The sequence below is a fragment of the Protopterus annectens genome, chromosome 2.part1, assembly GCF_019279795.1.
Source record: "Protopterus annectens isolate FY-2018-M chromosome 2.part1, PAN1.0, whole genome shotgun sequence".
Lineage (NCBI taxonomy): Eukaryota > Metazoa > Chordata > Ceratodontiformes > Protopteridae > Protopterus > Protopterus annectens.
Genome location: NC_056729.1, coordinates 387,750,671 through 387,773,298, shown reverse-complemented (window position 1 = coordinate 387,773,298; position 22,628 = coordinate 387,750,671).

Here is a 22,628-nt window from a genome sequence, read left to right as displayed (position 1 = left end):
ATGCATTGGAATTTATGAATTCCAAGAACCGTTGGGCAAAGGTGTTGGTACACAAGTAGTTTTCCCAGTTAATGGCAGGGTAGTTGAAATCATCTAGTATTAGGTTGTTTGGTTGTATCTTAATATTTTCCAGGATGTTTAGAAAGGTGTAGTGAGAATCTTGGGACATGGTGGGGAATCTGTAGCATGCTACAATTTGGATTGCAGTCTTACCTAGTGTTAGTTGCACCTGGAAAATGTCAGATGCATTGTGTTAAGCAACTAGCCTGGAGGTGTGAATATGGACACTCCTCCACCTTTAGTGTTTTGGTCTTGGTTTGGTGGCCTAAAAGTGTGGTAAGAGTTGTAGCCTGGTATTGCAGGGGTGCTCTCTGGAGCCTTGAACCAGGTCTCAGTTACTAAACTGATATCAATGTTCTCCATTTTTAGGAGTGCCTCGAGAGAGTGCATTTTGAGGTTTAGACTTCTAGCATTGAGTAGCATTACCTTCAGATTTTGCATACTTGTACCTGTTACGGTGGTGGTTCTGTCCTTTGAGCTTTGCCTAAAAAAAGGCACTATAGGGGTGGCAAGAGCCTTAGCCAGTAACCTGAATCCCTGGGGCGACAGGTGCAGACCATCTCTGACAAAGCATCATGGTTTGTCAATCATGTTGTCCCAGGCAGACAGATACTGGATCCCCTTTGAATGACCAGAAGCTTAGCCAATTGTTGAAGTCAATCATTTTGTCCTTATACTGTGGTATCATTCTGGGTGAAGGCAGAATGCTACTCAGGGCTAGGGTCATACCTGCCTGGGCCACATGATCCAAGAGCTCTTCCATGTCTCTTTTCATGTAGTCCAGGGAGGTACGTCTCAAGTCATTTACTCCAACATGGACAATGACAGAGTCGTATTTGTATTTGTTATGGAGTGACTTGAGTGCATGTGTTATGTGGCAGATCCTGGCACCTGGCAGGCAGCTGACTGTAATTTTCTCCTTGTTCAGCGTGGTGAGTGAGACATCACTGTGCCTGACTATAGAGTCACCTATGACTAAAGTGTTGGGTACGTCGTCTTGCCTTATGGGCTGTTGGGTGGCACACTGGTGTTGTGAGCTATATGATACTTTGGTTGTGATTGGTGTTTGCGTTTCAGCTTTGGAGGTCCTTGTTGCTTGGGCAGGTTAATGTTAAGGGCCTCCGCATATATGGTTTTAGTGTTGCTATGTGTGAGTGTTGGTGGTGAGGGTTTTGAAGGGCTATGTGTTGCTTGAGGTGTAGTGCAGGTGTTATCCTTCTCCTCTTGATTGTCTAGCACAATCTTGGCTGGAGAGAGCTTTGCTTCCAGTTTGGCTATGTAAATGCATCTCTTGCAGGTTATACTGTTGCATGGTAGGAGGAGAGGGTTGTCTGTGTACATGAGGCAATTGCTGCATTGTCCCAGTATGCCCAGATTCACCAGGTGGACAGGAGAAATCACCGGACGCTGACCCTTGGACATGCCTGGTTAGGTGCTTTTTTTTGTTTTGTTTTTTGTAAAGTACAAGAGCTGTTTTCCCTTATAGTCTTAATGCCTACTATTAATTTTTCCTTATTAACAAGGAGAGTAGAGTGCTGGTATCAGTTTAAGGCTTCCTAGTGCTTTCCAGCAGGTTTTAGAGAAAGTGCTAGTCACAGGGATTCCAACCAGAAAGAGTCCGAGTCACAGGGATTCCAACCAGAAAGAGTCCGGAATCAATGCACTCTGCTGCTACTCTCTCCACGATCAGAATATAAGCACAGATTCCAAGCTGTCACCTATAAAGCAGTTATTAAGCTTCCTGGTGATCAGCAGTCTATAGGAAATAATGTAACTGTACTCCTCTCACCAGGAGAAAACAGAAGCACTAATCCCAAGATGACTACTGAGAGGCAGAATGTGGGCTCTCCAATAACTGGTGATCTTGCAGTAGATGCTTAAAGGTAAGATAAAAAAAATGGTGCATCCTAAACACTGCAGTGTGCACTAGAGGAATTAGATGCAAAAGTAGGTAACTTACGTTTTACCTGTCTAAAAAGTTAAGTTTTAGTGGAGAACTATTTTTAAAACGGAAAGATCGATTGAAAGGGGGTGGTCACTTTTGTATTCTGGTACTATGGAATACAATAGGATGGCCAATAAATTTAAATAGTTGATGGGGAGTCATTTCACAAAATGATAATTTTGTGCTTACTCCTACATGCTAGTAAAAGCAGAGAGGAAATGAGATGTATGTTCAAATTAACATAAGGGGCAGGCAACTAGAAAGACATTGGTGTTTAAGAATACAACAGTAACTGGGATGGAGGGTGGGAAAAATTATTTCTGCCTGACTCACAAGAGACAGAGCTGTGGTCTCTCGTCAAGTTTGAATGTGCAGTTAAAATCGGAATGCAAGTAAAACACAAGGTAAAGAAGAAAAATCACAGTATTCAAAATAGAAAAAGGCAATAAAGTAATGCAAAATACAACAAATAAAAATCAAACTAACCTTTCCCTCACAGCAAAGTGCAGCAGAATCTGAGTGAGCCTTTCTAGTAAAGCCAGGCATCAACAAAAAGGAGCAGGCCAGCTTATTTAGAGATGCCTTTTTATAGAAAGTGGGAATATCATGTGCTACATTTCTGCAGTCGTAGCTAATTTGTTTTCCATTAATAGTCACTAGGAGAACATTTCTTTCATCATCATTGATGCGTAGTAACAGCAGAGTAAGAGATACGGCCCTTCTTACACCTTTGTATGTCATTTCTTGTTATGAAGGTAGTCGCATCTAGTTCACATCTGTAGTTAGCCATTTTCATATTTCCTTGAAGTTGTTATAGTATATATATGTATTTTGTCATCATTTAGCTCAGTGAATTTGGGGTGTTTTTTCAGTAGCCAAATTACTGAAAAACTGGCATGTGCAGTGGCAGTTTCCTTTTGGGGCATGAGCACAATTACCACATCCTATTCTGGTTACGCTTCCTGTCATCTCAATTGAAGATGGGTGAAAGGCAACTGGGACCCTCTTTACCCGATAGCCTATTAAAGTAAATGACTGCCCAAAGGATACTATTATGCATTTCTTGGCAGTTAATAGTCCAGGGCTCTGTCAGAAGTTATTTGTTTGTGTCAACCCTTTTTGGAGAACATTTTTCATCAGTTTGGGTTTCTGTGACTGGTCCAAATTTGCAATCAACTGCAAATTTAGACACTCAGAGGCTATTGACATTGGCCTTGACTTCAAACAAGTAAATGCCAAAAAGGAGTGGTCCCAAGACTAATACGTGTGGAACTTTGCTTGTGATTGGCCTCTGCATTTCTAACTTCCTGGGACCTGTCTGTGAGCCAGCTAGATATCCACCAGGTGCGATAAGGGTTATACCTAACCTGTTGAGTTTGTCAACAATGCCCAAGTGGGGTATTGAGTCAACTGCCGTGGCCAGTTCAAGGTAGGCAGTGTGAACTATTTTGCCTGCATCCATTGCTTTCGTGACCCTGTCAAAGAAGTCAACCAGGTTGAGTAGATATGGACTGTCTTTGATGAAACCAAATTAGTTTGGGTCCAGTGTCTGGAGATTTCCTATGTCTTTACTGATCATTTCCATGATAATTATTTCCATTTCTTTACATACGAGACTAGTGAGACATATGGGTCTGTAGTTTCCAGGGTCTGTAGATGGCCCACCTTTGTCAGAGGGAAGACTATTGTTGTTCTACATTCACAGACTGCAAAGCCTGTTTGGAGGCTACAGTTAAGAATCAGTTCCAGAGGGCCTGATAGATCATATTTTATGCTGTTTAGAAGGCATCCTGGGATATTGTCTGGGCCCATTGATGTAGTGTTCTTGGCCTTGGAGCATTGAGAACCTGTTCCCTAGTAATAGTAGGGGAGTCATATTTGATAGTATTTCCTAAGGCAAGGTTGAGGGAGGAGAGACGGGTAAAGTTAGAGCTGAATTTATCTGCCAGGGTTTGTTGTATGTTCTGGCTCCGTATAGATGGCTCCCATTAACAATCAGATCTGCTCACAACTGTATATTGCTTTTGAGGTTGTGGACATCGGTAAAAAATGCCTTGTGGTTGTCTTTGGCCTGGGAGGCCAAATTTACCTCACATTTGGCTTTGGTAGACTTCATTTGTTCTCTGAGTTGTTTAGTTTGATGAGATGCTTTTATCGTGGTGGGTGCTACACCTGCTAATTTGCACCATGATTTTCTTCCTTCTGTTCTACAACCTGTTTATGTTATGATTCTTCCAGGGTGGCTTGTTTTTTGAGTTAGTTCTGAACTTATTCCTGGTGTGTAAGCTGTTTCTATGCATCTATTAACATGCTTGTATCGGGTTTCTGTGAACAGTTCCGCATAGGCAGCAGTGTTCTCAGGGTTTATGGGGACTTGAAATTTTGCCAGGTTATTACTTAACAGTAGGAAGTTAGCCTTAGAGTAGTTCCTGAACATTCCAGGGTTAGCTGGGGTTCCAGGTTCCATTTTTATTTCAAAGGAGGCCGTTTTGTGGTCTAACCTTACCAGAGGAGATTATTACACTAGGAGGTGTGCAGCACTCTCCCTTATTAGTGAGGACCAGATCCAGTATGTTTGCAACCCTGGTGATTGTATTGACAATCTGATCCTGCGAGTTTGTGATTACAAAACCCAGGAATCTCTGTGCTTGCACATTTGGTGTTGTAAATGATTCACAGTTAATAGTAAGGTAATTAAAGTCACCCATGAATATGGTATTGGGCTGGATGGTGAGCATTTCCAATAAGCTTAAATACATGTTATGGGTTTCCTGGGTCATAGAGGGGGACCTGTAGCTTACAAGGAGGTGGTATGGGATTATGCCTGTGGTGATATGAATGTGGAGACGCCAGATTAGATCCATCCAGTTTGACCAGCTTTGTGGTATATTTATTTTTGATATAAATAACTTCTACCCATTGTCCAGATTCCTCTTTCTTTCAGTTTGACTTTGGCCTGTCCTGTCTGACAAAAGATAACTACAGATTCATGGGTACTTTCCATTATCCAAAATGGTTATTTTATGGATTGGAGGTCCCATTCTCCCTTCTCATGCCTTCCCCAACCTTCCCCTTGCCATCTCCCTCATTCTTTGGTCTTTCAGGATCTTTTGGTACAGGGAACCATCCAGTCCGCTCCCCCTCCTCAGCAGGGCATTGTTTTTTACTTTAGGATGTTTCCGGTTCCCAGGAAGGAGGGGTTTTGGTGGCCCCTTCTGGATCTCTCCTTTCTCAAAATCTTTTTAAAGTTTTCTTCATTCAGGATGTCTGTCCAGATGCTTTTTCCTGTGTTGCTTCCCCAAACTATTCTGGTATCTCTAGATTTCAAGGATACTTACCTCCGCATTCCCTTTGACCCTGTCTTCAGGATGTTTTTACATTTCTGTGTTTCCTACTTACATTATCATTTCTCTGCTTTGTCTTTTAGTCTTTCTGTGTCTCCAAGGGTCTTCACCAAATATCTAGCCCCAGTGGTTGCCTTCTGCAGACTTCAGAGAATTCAAATATTTCCTTCTTGGGATGACTTCTGGATTTAGGCCCCCGGTCGGCAGCTCCTACTTCGGAATTTCTGCTTCACTATGCAACTTCTCTGCAGTGTGTCATTCACCCTAAGTTGTACTGACCCCTTCTCGGGATCAAGTGTTTCTGGGATGCAGGATTTAGAGCATTCCAATGATGGCTTTGCACCCTCGTCCCAAAGACCTATCCTTCACTGTCTCTTTTCAATCCCTTCTTCCTTTTCCATTCCTTCCTGCAAGGGAATTTTGTTGAGATGTTGCTTTCTTGGCATCCACCATTCCCATGGTTCCTTTTGGTAGCCTCCATATGAGAAAATGTTAGTGGCATCTCAAAACCATTTGGCTTCAGCATTGCCATCCTCTGGATTTCCCTTCCATCTCTTGCCTTGTCTCAAGTTCGAGCTCCACTGATGGGTTCTTCAGATTTCTCTGAATCCAGGCCTGCCTTTCCAGGTGGTTCTTGCCTCTCAGTTGTAGTACACAGGTGCTTCCAATCAGGGTTGGGGAGCCCCTTCAGCAATATCGGGGTCCAGGGACTTTGGTCTCCTCAACTAATGGCAGACCATATCAATATAAAGGAGATGATAACTCTGATTCTGTCTCTTCATGCTTTCCACTCCCTTTGGCTCCCAGGCCCTCAAAGAATTTTCACAGGCAATACCATTGTTATGTGGTACATCAGCAAGCAAGGGGCAACAGAGCCTTACTTGTTCTCTGGCTTGGAAGTGGAAGCCATGCCTTTTTACTGTGAAGGGATGCTTCTGTATGACTAATTCCTCTTCTTGTTCCTCAGTTACTAAAAGTCCTTCACAAGATCATGTGGGACAGGCCCAAAATCTTGCTGGTGTCTCCCTTTTGGCCTAGACAGCACTGGTTCCCTTTTCTGTTCCATCTGGCCAGAGACAGTCATCCCAAGTTTCCTCACAGGATGGATCTTCTCAAACAGGGCAAGGGATCTCTCATTCACCCTGTCCTGTCCTCCTTCTATTGACTGTCTGGTTGATGGGGTCTTCATTCCTTGTAGATACCAATTTACTGAGGATGTTCTTCGGGCTTTGCGGGAGGCTAGAAAACTCACTAGTAGTGGCTAATTGGAAGACATTTTCTATATGGTGTCTCAGGCATGATCTGGACCCGTTTTCAGTAAGTATTCATATGGTCCTTTTTTTAATTGAAAGAGTTGCTTGCTTCTTGTTAGACATATTCATCTCTTAAAGTTAATTTGTCAGCCATTTCTGCTTAACTGCCTCTGAATCAACCCCTTGCTTCTAGTTTTAAAGTCAAACAATTTTTAAAAGGTGTCCTTCATATTAGGCCCTCAAGAAAGCCCATTCCTCCATCTCGGGACATTAATTTTGTTCTTGAAAAATTAACTCAGTGTATCTTTGAGAGTGCAATTTTATCTTCCTTGCAGCATTGCATTTGTAAGACTGTACTTTTGGTTGCTTTTACTTCTCTGATCTTCAAGTGCTCATGGCAGTTCCACTTTCCTTTTTTTTTTTTTTTTTTTAACTGAGACAGGCTCTCTCTTTGTACAAGCCCTTCTTTTATGCCCAAGGTTGTTAATGACTTGTCCATCAAACAATTTGTCTTCCTTTTTTTTCCCTTCTCCACAAAATGCTAGTGAGAGAATTATTCACGCTTTGGATTTACATAGACAATTCAGTCTGATGTACAGTGCCTGGAAGAAGAGGCTTTGGTATGCTGGCCAAACGTTCTGCTGTCCAAGGTAGGATATCCTAGTCATAAAGAACACTGCAACAGTGAGAAGTAGGACAACTACTGTTATGGTAAGATCTTGCACAACTGTACTTTCCTCTTGGAACAGCTTAAGATGATTGATCCTCCACATTACATCTGACACAATTTTTCTTTTTAGGAGAAATTCTTTGAAAGATTTATCACATACATCTGAGGATCCAGTGGGTCCTTCTGTTGTGAAGTTTGGTATGTGGATCCTCTGTACACGAGTTTGTGTGCCTCAGAGCCCTGAAATACTGTTTTACAATAGTCCACTCCTTGTGCAAGAAATTTGGAGAAATTGCTTTTATTTCTTTCTCATATAGTAGGAGAAATTTTGTTGCTGTGTGTGTGTGTGTGTGGTTGGGTGGAAATGTGCTCAAAAATTGGATCAGCTGTGATGGGATCATTTGAGATTTTTTCCCAGGTCTTGCTCCAGATGCTTTCTACAGTAGGCATTTATTAGGATTTCCTCTTCTGTTATCCAAAAATGTTTCCCTCATTCAAATATTTAGGGCATGCTTGTCTCTGCCACTGCTTGATGTGGTATCTTGACTAGACCTACCAAAGTGCACATAGCCTTGACATTACTTGGATCTTAATTGCTGCACACACAGATCTCAGTCCTAACATTTGTTATGGAAAATTACTTGCATTCAGTGCTTCAAAATTTGAAACCTTCAAAGTGTGCTAATGGTCACCATAACGTGAGCAATGCCCACATCTGCACCATTTTCTTTGCTTCACTTAGATGCACAGCCTCATACACTGCCACAAATGCCACTATTTCAGCCCCGCCTTTCACAAATGAAGAAGGGAACAGTCTGAGTCCTCTCTCAGGTCTCTAAAGTAGTAGCTATTGAAGCTGCCCAACCTCTGGGGCTCATCAGGAAAATCGTTACACAGTCCTAGGTTGGTACTGGAACTATACAGTGGATATAAAAAGTGTACACACCCCTGTTAAAATGCCAGGTTTTTGTGATCTAAAAAAATGAGACCACAATAAATCATTTCAAAACTTTTCCCACCTTTAATGTGAACTATATCCTGTACAATTCAATTGAAAAATTTATTAGGGAAAAATATAAAAAATAATGTACAATCTGGTTGCATAAGAGTCCACACCCTTAAACTAATACTTTGTTGAAGCACCTTTTGATTTAATTACAGCATTCAGTCTTCTTGGGTAGGAGTCTATCAGCATAGCACATCTTGACTTGGCAATATTTGCCTACTCTTCCTTGCAAAAACACTCCACATCTGTCAGATGGTGAGGCCATCTCTTGTGCACAACCTTATTCAGGTCACCTCACAGATTTTCTATTAGATTTAGGTCTGGGCTCTGGCTGGACCATTCCAAAACTTTAATTTTCTTCTGGTGAAGCCATTCTTTTGTTGATTTGGATGTATGCTTGGGGTCATTGTCGTGTTGAAAGGTGAAATTCCACTTCATCTTCAGCTTTCTGGCAGACGCCTGAAGGTTTTGGGCCAAAAGTGACTGGTATTTGGAATTGTTCATAATTCCCCTCTACCTTGACTAAAGCCCCAGTTCCAGCTGAAGAAAAGCAACCCCAAAACTTGATACTGCCATCACCATGCTTCACCGTGGGGATGGTGTTCTTTTGGTGATGCAAAGTGTTGTTTTTGGGTCAAACGTACCTTTTGGAATTGTGGCCAAAAAGTTTAACCTTGGTCTTATCAAACCATAACACATTTTCCCACATGCTTTTGGGAGACTTGCTGCATTGTTTTGCATATTTTAGGTGGGCCTGGATGTTTTTCTGTGTAAGAAAAGGCTTCTGTCTTGCAACCCTACCCAATAGTCCAGACATATGGAGAATACAGGAGATTATTGTCACATGTAGTACACAAACAGTACCTGCCAGAAATTCCTGCAGCTCCTTCAGTGGTGCTGTAGGTTTCTTGGCAACCTCCCTGACCAGTTTTTGTCTTGTCTTTTCATCAATTTTGGAGGGGCGTCCAGTTCATTGCAACGTCACTGTTGTCCCATATTTTCTCCACTTTTTGATGACTGTCTTCACTGTGTTCCATAGTATGTCCAATGCTGTGTACATGTTTTTGTACCCCTCTCCTGACTGATACCTTTCAACAATGAGATCCCTTTGATGCTTTGTAAGGTCTCAGCGAACCATGGCTTTTGCTGTAGCAGGCAACTGAGCAAATGTCAGGAAAATCCTACTAGGACAGCTGAACTTTATTTGGGGTTAGTTAGAGCCTCTTTAATTGATGGCAGGCGTGTACGCAAGAAGAATGAATGCTGTAATTAAATCAAAAGGTGCTTCAACGAAGTATTAGTTTAAGGGTGTGCACACTTATGCAACCAGCTTGTTGTACGTTTATTTTTTATGTTTTTTCCCCTAACAGATTTGTTTTTCAGTTGAATTGTACAGGTTATAGGTCACGTTAAAGGTGGGAAAAATTTTGAAATTATTTATCGTGGTCTCATTTTTTTATATCACAAAAACCTGGCATTTTAACAGGGGTGTGTAAACTTTTTATATCCATTGTATAATAAGGGGGTAAGTATTTTACAATCTATGAGAGTATTGGAATAACAAGTCTGAATTACAAATTTGGGAAACTGCATGTATGAAGTCTAAGATTGCTGCATCTCAGTGAATTCTTTTTTCTTTGAGGCATAATGATATTGGTGTTAATAGTGAAGGCTGTGGTAGGTGCACCTTCACACATTCGGAGTGCATGAAGGCTTGCCTCCCTGCAAATCAACTTTAAAGTAGGTTAGTGATGGTCTATATTCACTGATCTCCTGCCAACAATTGCCCAACATCTGGCCTTTATAACAAAGCCTTTACATCCTCCTAGCATCATATGTCAAGCATAGGGTCTATATTAGATCACCTAATGCTTAGGTAAGCGAACAGTGATTAATCGACCTCATGTAAGCAAAAGCTTACAAAACTGAACTGTCAGAACAGCGATTTTTTTTCCAAGGGAAAAAAATCGCTGTTCCAACAAAAAAAAAAAAAAGAAAGCACATTAAAACATGATTAAGTGGGGGGCTTTGCCCCCCACACCCCTCTACGTAGGGGGCTGTACCCCCCCTACTTCAATATACCAACTCTGAGACCGCACTATGGTGCCAAAAATGGCAAAGTACCGAAGTAGCCAAGCAAATTCTTTCCCAGGGAAAAAATTCTCTTACATGCCGCTTCGATATTTTGCAGTTTCAGTTTTGTCAGTTCGACCAAGATACATTCGAAAACATGCGTCTTCAGTCTGCTGATAGGAACCCCAAGCATATGCTTACCATGCAGGTGTAGGGCATAAAGGTGATGTATGCATGCTGTATACTCAGAAATTTTTTGCTGCCTGTCCGAAAGCCACAGTTGAACATTGGTCTGAATGCCCTTTGCTCCTCTGTGCCTTCCTCCTCCCATCCTCTTCAGCAGCTTTGTTAATTTTCCACATGTTGTGGATACTGCAAAAGTGATAAGGAAAGACATAGTACTGTTGTGTGCAATCTTACCTTAGCAGCAGATGTACTTCGTTTCAGTGTTGCAGTATTCAGTCCCTCCCTTTTATACTCCCTTTTCTCTCTTCTGTTGGAAACTCTTAGCTATTTGAGGGGATCTAGGACTTTCTTTTCTGTCATCTTTTCCCTCTGGATGTGCATGTTCTCCTTTCTGTTGGGGTTTCCCTAGTTCCGGCACACTTCTGAATATGGAGCATATGTATGTCAACTTTGTGCCCTATGCCTGATGTACAATGCTAGGAGGATTTAAAGGCTTTGCTATACTAGCCGGAAGTTGGGCTGTCTTTGGCAGGAGATCCCACATGTTATGAATACTGCAGCAGTGAAAAGAAGTACATCTACTGTTATAGTAAGATTTTGCTCAATTGTACTTTCTCATATAGATTTGCTGTTTTTGTAATTCTGGAACTCAGAATTGCACTAAGAAGAAGTGATAAGGTAAGGGTGCTGGAAGCTCGATATTTGTCACACCCTGCACCTGTAGAGTCCACATTTAAGGCAGCTGTGATGCTGACAACATTTCCTTGACTGTTGAAGGATCAAGCTTGTGCCCATCAACAATCTAGGATGAGTGGATTGTGGTGCAACTACCTTATATCTGTAATGGCATGACTGAACCACCTCTCTTGTGGTCAGACATCCAAAGCTTGCTCATATTAAGCTTTTGAGTAGTAGTCCATCACACTCCCAAGTACTGGCTGTGCAGTTGTAATTAAGACCAGAGTCACCTACAGGACTTACCAGAACTGAGAAGGATCCCTTAGATCATCCTGCACCTGTAGGGTTAACGTCATAGACCAAGATATTGGATATTCATCAACATTTTGACATCTGACAGGGTCTGTCCTTGCATGTGTAAAAACTCAGCCTTGGCGAGCACTATCTTGTGCCAATATCTGGATAGTTACAGGCCTTTCCAAACCTGGTACCACCTTTGGATGCTTCTCTGTCAAGAACATGTTGCTTCACTCAGCATTCCTTAATTGCATACTTAATCTTTCTAAATGAAACTAGTGTTAGGAGTGGATTCCATCATCTTCACTGGACTCAGAACTGTATTTAGATGAGTAAGAGATCAGCATCTCTGAGACTGATAAAGATGAGTTGTCTTCTTGTTTTAGTTCTCCCTGGATGACCACCCCAATTCAGTTTTCTTTGGATTGGCCTGTGGCTTCTCTGCCTTCTCTCAGAAAACATCTCAACCAATATCTGGGCAAGAAGGATGTAGGACCATTTGGCTGTAGCATACATGAGACCTGTATTTAAAAATGCTATCTCTGCAACACAAAATAATCCAGATTTTGTTCCATCTGCTTCTAAGAAGCCAGGTGGTCCTCTACAAACCCAGGAACAGTGGAGTACTGTCTTGAACATGCATCTTTTCAGTCCAACATAGATACCAGAGACCACAACACATTTCAGGTTTCCACCAGGTAAGGACTGTAACCCTTTGTCAGAAACTTGGAGGCACTGTACAGCGAATCTCACCATCACTTCCTAGTTGTATGCTGTTAAAGATTTAGCTTCCTGGTTCTGGTATATTTGAAGGTACTAGACTTGCAGATATACATGGTATCAGGTGCAAAAAGGTTTTCTAATAGTGCATTGAGTAAAGCAGTGATCACCCTTCAAGAGTGTGTTAGTGATTACTTGGCTAACTGTCCTCATGGGCCATTTTTAAGCCTAGCCAATTACCCCATGTGAGAATCAAACCCTGCATCTTGCGTCTGCAAGGTAAACAACTTAACCATTATGCCAAGCAGAGATTCTAGCCTCTCTTGGTAGCTTAGGATCTTTAAGTCTATAATCATCTTGGTTGCAAACCCGTGGGACTTCTCTTGAATGCTGAATATAAGTGAATGATGAATTCATTCAATCTGAATGATAAACGCTTGGTTGTTAGTTTTGTGAAGCACAACAGCTTAGACTATCATTGCTGTACGATGAGAGAAGAGGAGGGAACTGTCAACTCACGTTCCAGGGTTTCTGACTGTGCTGTTTTATATGGGGGGGGGGTTGTCTATACTGTATGGTGAGGATAAGGTTTGCCAAATATAATGATAGCACAGCTTTTCATGTTTAATTTCAGCCCATTTTCTTTTCCCTGGGTATTTACTAAGGTAAGTTCTCACCGAATGTTTTAGATTTAGAGGGGGTTGTAACAATAAAACATTTGCAGTCATCTGCAAACTTCAATAACCAGAGGTCCTGATTCATAGTTTGGAGATCACAGAAGTGTCAAAAAAAAAAAAAAAGAGCAGGGGTCCCAACACAGAGTCCTAGAGAACTCCACGGATTACTTTCTTGCTCCCAGATGAAGCACCTGACGTACAAACTATATGGATACTATATTTTAGCCAGTTTGCTGCCATCTTACCACATGGGTATATATTTTTAAGGGTTATCTATGCCTGCATGGGGTGTAGTGTCATATACTTTGGCCATATGAAGATATGCTGTAAGAACAGCATGAAAACTGTCTACAACTTGAATGACCCTCACAAAGAAGTTAACTAAGTTTAGTAAGCAGGATCTTTCTTTGGCAAAACCAAATTTTTGACGGTTAAGTTTAATAAGATTTTTGATATAATTGATGACTTCAGTTACATTCCATAGGTTTGCAGATCAGGTCATCAGACTAATGGGTCTGTAATTACCAGGGGCTGTAGTATGAACATTATCGAAAGACATCACCACCATGACACACCACAGTTTGGGAAAAAATGTTACAGCTAAGCTTAGGGTAAACAGTTGGAGAAAAGGTTCAGCAAGGGTATGTAGTGCACTTTTTCATTAAACAGTAAGATATGCCATCTGGTCCCATTAAAGAAATAGTTTTTGTCTTTCATAGCAGCTTTATAACATGTTCCTTGGTGATATGGAGTGGGGGGTAAGGTATTCTGGGATGTGGAGTCTGGGTAGATATTTCAGGAGTACATTTTATGCTAAATTTGTTACCTGGTGTATTGGCAAGAGAAATCTGACTGAACAACCTAATTTGAGTGTTTATTTTGTCTTATGTTGGTGGACCACAGGGTGGATTGTTTTTTAATTTCTCATTATATTGTACTGTGCTTGGACTGGCAACTCTGTTTATCCAGGCAATTTTAGAACTCCCTTGTGTAGCTTACCACTGCATCAGAATTGGAACTGTCATAGGTGAGTGTTGAGATCTCATCATAGAACTGTGTAAGGTTTGCCCATTTAAAATCCTTGAATATGGAGATTTTGAATTTCACAGGTTTATGGTCTGACTTATCGGGAGAAGGAGAGACCAGTGGAATAATACACATAGAGGCCATATTTGTATGGACCAAATCTAAAATATTCTGTCTTCTACTCAGTTAATAAAAACTCCCTGGAACAGATAGTTAAAGTTCAACAGCACCTGGGCATAACTGTATGTTGGAGGTAGTTGAAGCCTGCAGAAATGTGATTCTTTTTAATACAAAGTTCTTCCAATACATATAGGAATCTAACTTCATCATCAGGGAGAATGGGGCATCCTCTAGCAGGCTATAAGAGGGGAGCTTGTCTTGCTTAGGGTGATCTTGAGTTCTAGAAGTTTTGTTTGTGAGTCTTTGGAATTTTGCCTGGAGGTGATATGATCCTTGACAAGTACAGAGATGCCACCATAGTTGCCATCAGGTTTGAAGATAAGGCAGGTACAAAACCCAGGTATGAAGAAAGTACTTTCTTTACATTTAAGCCAAGTCTCCATAATTACACAAACATGAATGCATTCCAGACGTAACTTCTTTTTGACACTTTTGGCATTGCGAAAAGCCAAAAGCAACTTGTTTTTGAGACTTCTGGCACTGAAAAAAAAGCCAACTTAATATGGTCCAATTTGAGATTTGATGCATTTGCTACACTGGAATGTCCATTAACTGGACTGTGCCTAAAAGGGCACTATAATAGCAGCAAAACTTTATCCAGTATGCAGAATATTGGAATGAAAGGTGCAGGCCATCCTTTGTAAAGTAAGTTGACTATCCATCATCTTGTCCCATGCTAACACATAGTGAATCCCTTCTGGAATGTCATGAACTATTCAGCCAATTGGTAGCTAGTTATCCTTTCCTTGTGCCTAGGCATCATTCTTGGTGAAGGAAGGGTTCCACTAATCTGTCCAGGGTTTTGTCGTTTGTACTGGACCCATGCATTGGACAACCCCTGATTTAAGAATCAAAGAGAATATGATTAAGACCTGTGTCACAGCTACTACAGTGGGCTTGCAGCCCACTCTCATTTTTTAATTGTGCTTAAGCTATGGATATGGCAGTTAGCTCCACCTTAAAAGCTGAGGCTAATCAAAGTGTTTTGAATGGCCTATTCTAGGTTAAGGTTCTGTTTGTGCAGTCCTCAAAGATGTGGTTGAGAATCATCAAAGAAAGCAGGCCTTGCCTAATTTTAATGGTCCTTGTGATGTTTTTCAGCCTTCTTTGCTTCCGGGCCATCACATCTCACTAGGAGAAAGCATTCCCAAATCTGGGAAAGACCGTCAGATGTTCGCATTTCCCTTCCCAGCAGTGTAAGTTAAGTCCCGAAGTATGATGATTTTACCAGCCCAGCAGTTGCTGTTCTGACTAAATTGTTATACAATATGAGGAATACAAGGGGATGATGACTTCCTTAGATCTAGAAGATGTACTCTTGGTGATTAGTCTCATTTTAAATATATATATATATATATATATATATATATATATATATATACACACACACATATATACATATATGGATTTCCTTCTGTAATGACAGTAGGCACATGCTGAGGTTTATGGGTCTGTAGTTACCAGAATCTGTAGTGTGGCCTACTTTATGGAGTGGTTTGACTACATCAGTTCTTCATATATTTGGCATGAATCCAGTAGACAGGCTGATATTGAACAGAATTACTTATTGGTCTGTCAGATAGTGTTTGCTACTGACAAGAATTCAGCCTGACACATTATCTGTATATATGGAGCTAGTGTTCGGATTGGAAGGAGCACTCAGGACTTGCTCAGATGATATCTGGGGGTGTAGGCATACTAATGTCCTGTGGAAAGTTTGGATAAAATTGGGAGTAAAGTTTGAGCTAAATTTGTCTATTTGTATGCTGGCTATGTCTTCAGTCAATGGGTATGTGTTGTCATTTTGTATTAAATCAGAAAACCAAAAAACAAGCACTTGGACAGCTGTTTACGCCCTTTGACTTTATTCACACCATAAAGCAAACTAGTAAATAGAGCAAACTAACCCTGATAAAGAGCAGTATGTTTTCGTCCAAAACTTCCTCAGAATATCCAACTGATTCTCTGCCCTACAAGTTGCACATTATCAGTGTTTGTTCTATTTACTGGTTTGTTGTGCTGTGTGAATAGTCATAGGGCGTAAACGGCTGTCTGAGTGCTTGTTTCTTGGTTTATTAGTAACTGCTCTAGCACTCTCTCTCCTCAAGGTGTTTTTTTGTATTAAATCAGACCACTGCTGAGTATTACTTCTAAGATTTTTGACATAGCTGAAGAAAACTTTGTGGTATCCTTAGTATGTGTGACAATTTTGTTTTTGTGCCTGCTTTGGAGGATTTTATAAGTTCTTTATTGATCCTTTTGGGCTTCCCTCTAGCTTATGAAGTGTTAAGCTTGCTGTTACCGACTGAGTTTCTTCCTATTATTACATAGTTTAGTTATACTGGGATTCCATGAAATTAGTTTGTGCTTGAATTTGGCACTGCATTTGTGTCTTATGGTGGCAAGCTTGGAGGTGTGAGTAGAACTTATCCAAGTATAAGGCAGTGTTTGAGGTGGGGTCATTGGTGTGATGAGGGTGTTTCAATTTCATCAGGTCATTAATTAATTGGAGTAGTCTCTAAAGGCAGAAGGGTTTCAGGTTAACTCCGGTCTAACATGTTGACTAAGTATTACTGCTTGGTGGCCAGATTTGATCAGTGATTTGTTAACTATGGGTACTGAACATGGGAGGCTATACTAGATCAAATATTTTTGAGCTTCTCTTTGGAATTCAGACTAGTTGCTCTAAAGAGTTGATATTAATGAAATCCAAGAATCTTTGAGCACACATTTGTGGTGGTGTGGGTTAATTGAGAGTTATTTGAAGTAACTCAGGAGGACTGAATTTGATTCAGTGATGAGGAACGTCAGTTTGTTTAGATATGCCTCATGGACTGCTAGTGTCATGGTGGGGGGGTACTGTAGTTTGTTACAATGTAATACTGGGTTTTGTTTTTCGTAAGAAGGATGTGGAGTCATTCAGGGGTACTGTACTGCATTAAGAAATGTTTTTGTAGGAACACAGACATGCCCCCTCCAGCTACACCATCAAATTTATTGATGGGTTGGAAGGCATGAGATGTTCTAAAACTCTGCACTGAGGCGGTACTTCTGTTGTTCTGAAGCCGTATTTCAGTAACCATACATATATATCTACATTTTCAAAGGTTAGGAATGCCTGTAAGGAATGCAACTTTTTATTAGGTTTCTAGCATTGAGCCATTGCTGCTTTTACATGATTTTGATTGTGGTTGGCTATGCAAGTAATTTGAGGAGACTGACCTTGCGAAAAAAAGCACTGTTGGGGAAAAATGTTTTTGCCCGTATACTGAAGCCATAAGGAGAGAGATGCAGTCCATTCCTAGAAAAGTAGCCAGGGGTTGCCAAGCATCTCCTCCCAAGATGATATATAATGGATCAATTAAACCAGTAATTAAAAGTCAATTATCTTTGTTTTTATTGAAGCATCATTCTTGGCAATGCTAAAGAATTGTATAGTACTAGGTTCACAGCCATGTCAGAGGCATATTCAGAGAACTCTTCATATGGGCTAATTAGGGGAGTCTCAAGTCATTCACTCACATGTGAACAATGACAGATTATATGTGCACCTGGGGTGAAGGCACTTGAGGGCCCTACTGACATTTTGGATCCTGGCACCTGAGAGGCAGCTATCACTCTATCTTTGCTCATCTTGGTGAATGGAGTAACTGTGTCTATCTATGGAGTCACCTATGATCTTGATGTTGACGGATGTACCTAGCTTAGTCTTGCTGCCTTAAAGGTCGTGCAGCATACTATCTTTGTGTGACCCCCCCCTTTTGTAGCTCTCTTTTTTATATTTTCAGAGCAAGTTGTGTGTTGATTATGGCCTACTGATGGTGGGTAATGTATAGGAGGTACATCTTAGGGTTTAGCTAATGCTTTAACTTAGCAGTTCTAGATGGCTTGGGTTGAGAATTTTTTTTAAGTCATTAGCATAACACTGTTTTGTGGTGGCAGCCAGTGAAAATTGCATAGGTGTGGTTAAGGATAAGACATTGTTTTGGTCACTACGTGCACCTGACTAGAAAAGAGATACCTCCAGTTTACTTAACTCATTCTAACCTAAATGTCTTTTTTGTTGTACTAGTTCATACCCATACCTTCTTATGGCATCCAGAACTTTTGGGTCTGGCTTCTTTAACAAAGTGACTTACCAGCTAATAATAGGCAGTATTTGAAAGGGCAAGGAGTTATTAACAAAATGATCATTAATCTAAGATGTCCTGCAGAGAAATTCATTTTTGTTTGCAACTTACCATTCATAATTTCAAATTTATGTTCCTATTTTCATAACTGAAAAAAACAAGTAATCTCCGTGGTATCTCCAAAGTCTCAAACAACCCACTTAACAAGTATAGTGGGTCCAAAAACAAAACATTGTAAGAAGCTTCCCAAGTCAAAAAATAATAAAAAAGGAAGCCTGTACTAAACTACTACTGTTCACTTAAAAGTGTACTGAAACTCAGAAAATTGCCACATTGTTTACATGACTAATTTTATTTTATTTTATTCTTCCATTTGGTTTTAAATACCATGTTAAATCAGTTTTAATTTTAATGTATATTTTGTTTCCATCATCGTACATTTTTTCTTTTTCTTGTTCTTTTTTTCCACTTTACTCAAAATGATGTGCAATAACAATACTAATTATACAGTAATATTTTTGTAGATAGTTTTTAGGGTTCTTGTACACAGACCTGAAGAAGTCTAGAAGGACAAAAGCAATCTTTATTAAGAATAGGTTATGAAAATAGAATATGATTTTTATAATGGATTTTTTACACACAAAGTGTATATGTATATATTATATATATTTTGGATTGCTAAATTGTCTAAGGTTTATATATTTCCAGTCATGTAGTATATTGTCTTGAATAAAATTGCAGGCTTAATAATCTGGTTAAATAAGAGGTACCATGTCATTATTAATTTTTTTTAAAGTACATAAGGGTTATATTATTATGACCGCTACTAAGTCGGGCAGGACCAGCTCAAATGTCACACTGATGGAGGAAGGGATGTGAATTTAACATGTATACCAAATAACACTTAGTTTTACAGCACAATAAGCTACTCCCTTGCCTGATAAAAAGTAAATATATAGTTAGAAAGCTTATGAGGAAACTATTACTCTGTTATTTTTGTTTTACTTGGATCGCTTGTCTGTGTACTTAAAAGATTTTCGACAGGAAACAGACTGCCTACCCTGCTTGGATTACTTTTGAATACTTAGTAATTCATATTTCAAATTAAATATTATTTATTTTTTTTACTTAGGACAAGTTTAAGTTCGCTATTTCTACTACCATTATCTGATCTGATTAATATACAGTGATTAACTAGATATATTTTTTTATTTTTAAAAAATTGTTTTTATTTTTTAATAAGAACAATAACAATAATAATGTATTTACAATCATAATGAAAACAAACTATATACAGAGTCCATAACAAAGTAAGGCCTTTATATAAATTCCAGAATTCATCTAAATTTTTGCAATAATAAGTTTAACTTTTCCCAAGCAATTAACTTGTGTTAGGTTTTTTTGTTTTGAGCTTTATGCTAGATACTTCTTTTTCACATAAGGTTGTGGCTAAATAAATAAATTCATTTTTAAAAGAAAGAGGAGAATTAGTTTTCCAATTTTTTGTTACTTTTCTTGCAACTGCAAGAATTGACCATAGTAGGTGTACTTGAGATTTGGGTATAACTTCCGGTATTGGTACATAAAATAAAATGAGAGAGTTGGAAATTTTACAAATATCATTCCATAAGGCCTTGCAGAAATATTCAAATTCCTTCCAAAATTGAGATAACATTTGTACATGCAACAATCATATGAAATCAGTCAGTTTCTGCTGCTTTACATCTCCAACATTTCATATCACTTTTTTTAATACATTTTTGCAATTTTTTGTGGTGGGAAATAACTTCTGTGAAGAAATTTCTAGGTGTATATTTTCCAGTAGGGTGAGATTGTTGGGGTTTTTTTTCTGATTGTAAGTTGCACATCTTATGAGATACCCAGTGTTATTGTTTTGCTAATTATACAGTCAAGCATATTTTCATGTTTCTGTAAATATCTCAGTAAACATACACTTGTACAGGAATTTCATGTCATGTGAAAGCTTATGTCTGGTTAACAAAAATGTTCCAACATATGCCTAGGTTGTACAGTTTTCAATATATAAACATTTGTTTGTGAAAGTTTACAAAAATTAATTTGGGGTTTATGTACATTATAATACATTACAGTATTTATGGAAAGGACTATGACTGCACTGACTTATCACTGTAAAGAATAGTTCTTACTGTTATCATTGCTATTTATATACTTTCAATAGCTTTTATTTTCACAGAGTATTTACAGTTTATCTTATGCTTTTTAAGTTTATTTTCAGAAAATGCTGTGGAATGCAAGATGTGTTTAGGCTGCTAGAGGTGTGACATTCCACACCACGTAAGTCTTAATGAATTAAGTAAGAGTCCTTTGGATAATATGAGTTTGCTTTCAGTGATCCTGTGTTAATTACATTGCCTTAAGATTGCCTGTGCTATAAGGCTGACAATAGAAGGGATGGTTAATCTGTTGTCTATCCCTGATAATCAGTGCTGCTGTTTGATACAATTTATGAGGATGTAAAGAGGGACTAGGGAAATATTTCAGGGTGAGATGTTTGCTCTACATAGAATATATTCAGCACAGAGACATGCGTAACAGCAGAGCCGTTATGCAGACTGCACCAGTCAGTACACCAAACAGGAGGTTAGCACAAGTACAAACTATTTATTCAGACCCAATGTGATTTATTAACTCACAGGAGTTAGAACAATGTACACTTTCAGTAGTATGAAGGAGAGAGAATTTATTTTATTGTATTACCCACTGGAAATACATCTACAATGGCACTGCTCAGCACAGCTCTGTGCAGTAAGTATTAAACAAGAAAGCCAAAGAACCAATAAAACAAGTGAAATCTGAAACCCAAGTGTGCTAAGCTACCGAGGACCTGCAGCAATTAGAGTAACTTAGGCCTTTATTTGATAAATGAACGTTTGAAAGTTCGACTGTCATATGGTCGACGCCATATGATCAAACTTTAAAAAGTTTGAATATCTAATAAAAAAAATAAACTATACCAAACACCTACCTTAACGTTTTAAGCAGGGGGCCAAGCCGCCTGCACTCCCACATGGGGGGCTGTGCCCCCTACACCCCTCACTCTTTAAATATACCAACTCTGAGATCGCACTACAGTGCAGAAAAGGGAAATCTTCCCATTCCATGCTGTACTGAGATCTTTGTTACAATGTTCGAACATTCAAAAATCCAATCATATGGTGCCTACCATATGACACTCGAATTTTTGAATATTCAAACATTCAGTATAGACCCGGGTAACTCTCACTTAGATCAATCACTACTTAAATCCAAGATGACCAAGACACCAGGCCAAACAGATTTACTCAAAGCAGAACATAAAATACAGACAACAGCTCTAAATGACCAGATCAGTTAGGCAGCTTAAATGCACACAAACACAAAAAATTATTTAGCCTGCTTTTTCTCTGATTTTAAAATTCATTTGAGAAGGATTTTGTTTTACTTTGCATGGAAAAGGGCACCAAACTTGGAAGGGTAGTGCCTCTGGCAGTTAGGAAAGGATGACACCTTGCATTATTTTTCTCCTTTATTTTTTTTTTTTTTTTTTTTAATTTCAGCAGAAGTGGATCCAGATGAGTTATCCTTATCTAAAGTAGCATGCAATAGTTTTGCTTTAACATCATCAAGTAAAGATTGGAGATAAATCCAGGATTACCTCCTCAGAACTGATCCTGCAGCAGCTGCTCTAGACTAGGCATTGGCAGTTTCATACCCATACTTGATGGAATGTCTTCCAATCGTTGTATATTTTGCAAATATGTCTTAATGTCAGTGTTAGGAAAGTTTGTCATTAATTTAGCCATATTGTCAAAAATAGAATCCATCTATCCATCCGCACACCTTTTTTCCATTTTTGCTCATGGGGTCGTGGTGTCACTTCAACGGTGACAATCATCTAGAGCCAAGGTTTACATCACCAGGTAGCTAGCCCTACGGCATTAGTTCTTCCACACCACACACATACCTATGGAAAGTTAGAATGTCCAGTCCATCTACTGCATGTCCGTGAAATGTGGAAGGAAGCCAGAGCACCCAGAGGAAACGCACTCGAATACAGGGAGGAGATGCAGACTTCACACAGAAGGTACTTCAGTGAAGAATCAAAAGGGGAACTTCTTGCTGTGAGACAACAATGCTATCCACTGTGCCATGTCTGTCAAAAATAAATCATGTATCTAGAAATCATAAAACTAATTGTGTGGGTTTAGTAATTAATGGCACTGAAAAATAAGGTGATAGAAGTATAAACCTCCTTTCCATATTTCTCCATGGCCCTGTTATTCTTGTCATTTAGTAAAACATTAGAACAGGGAAGAAGTTTAAACACCTTCTCTGACTCCACAGATACAACTGCTGTGTCAG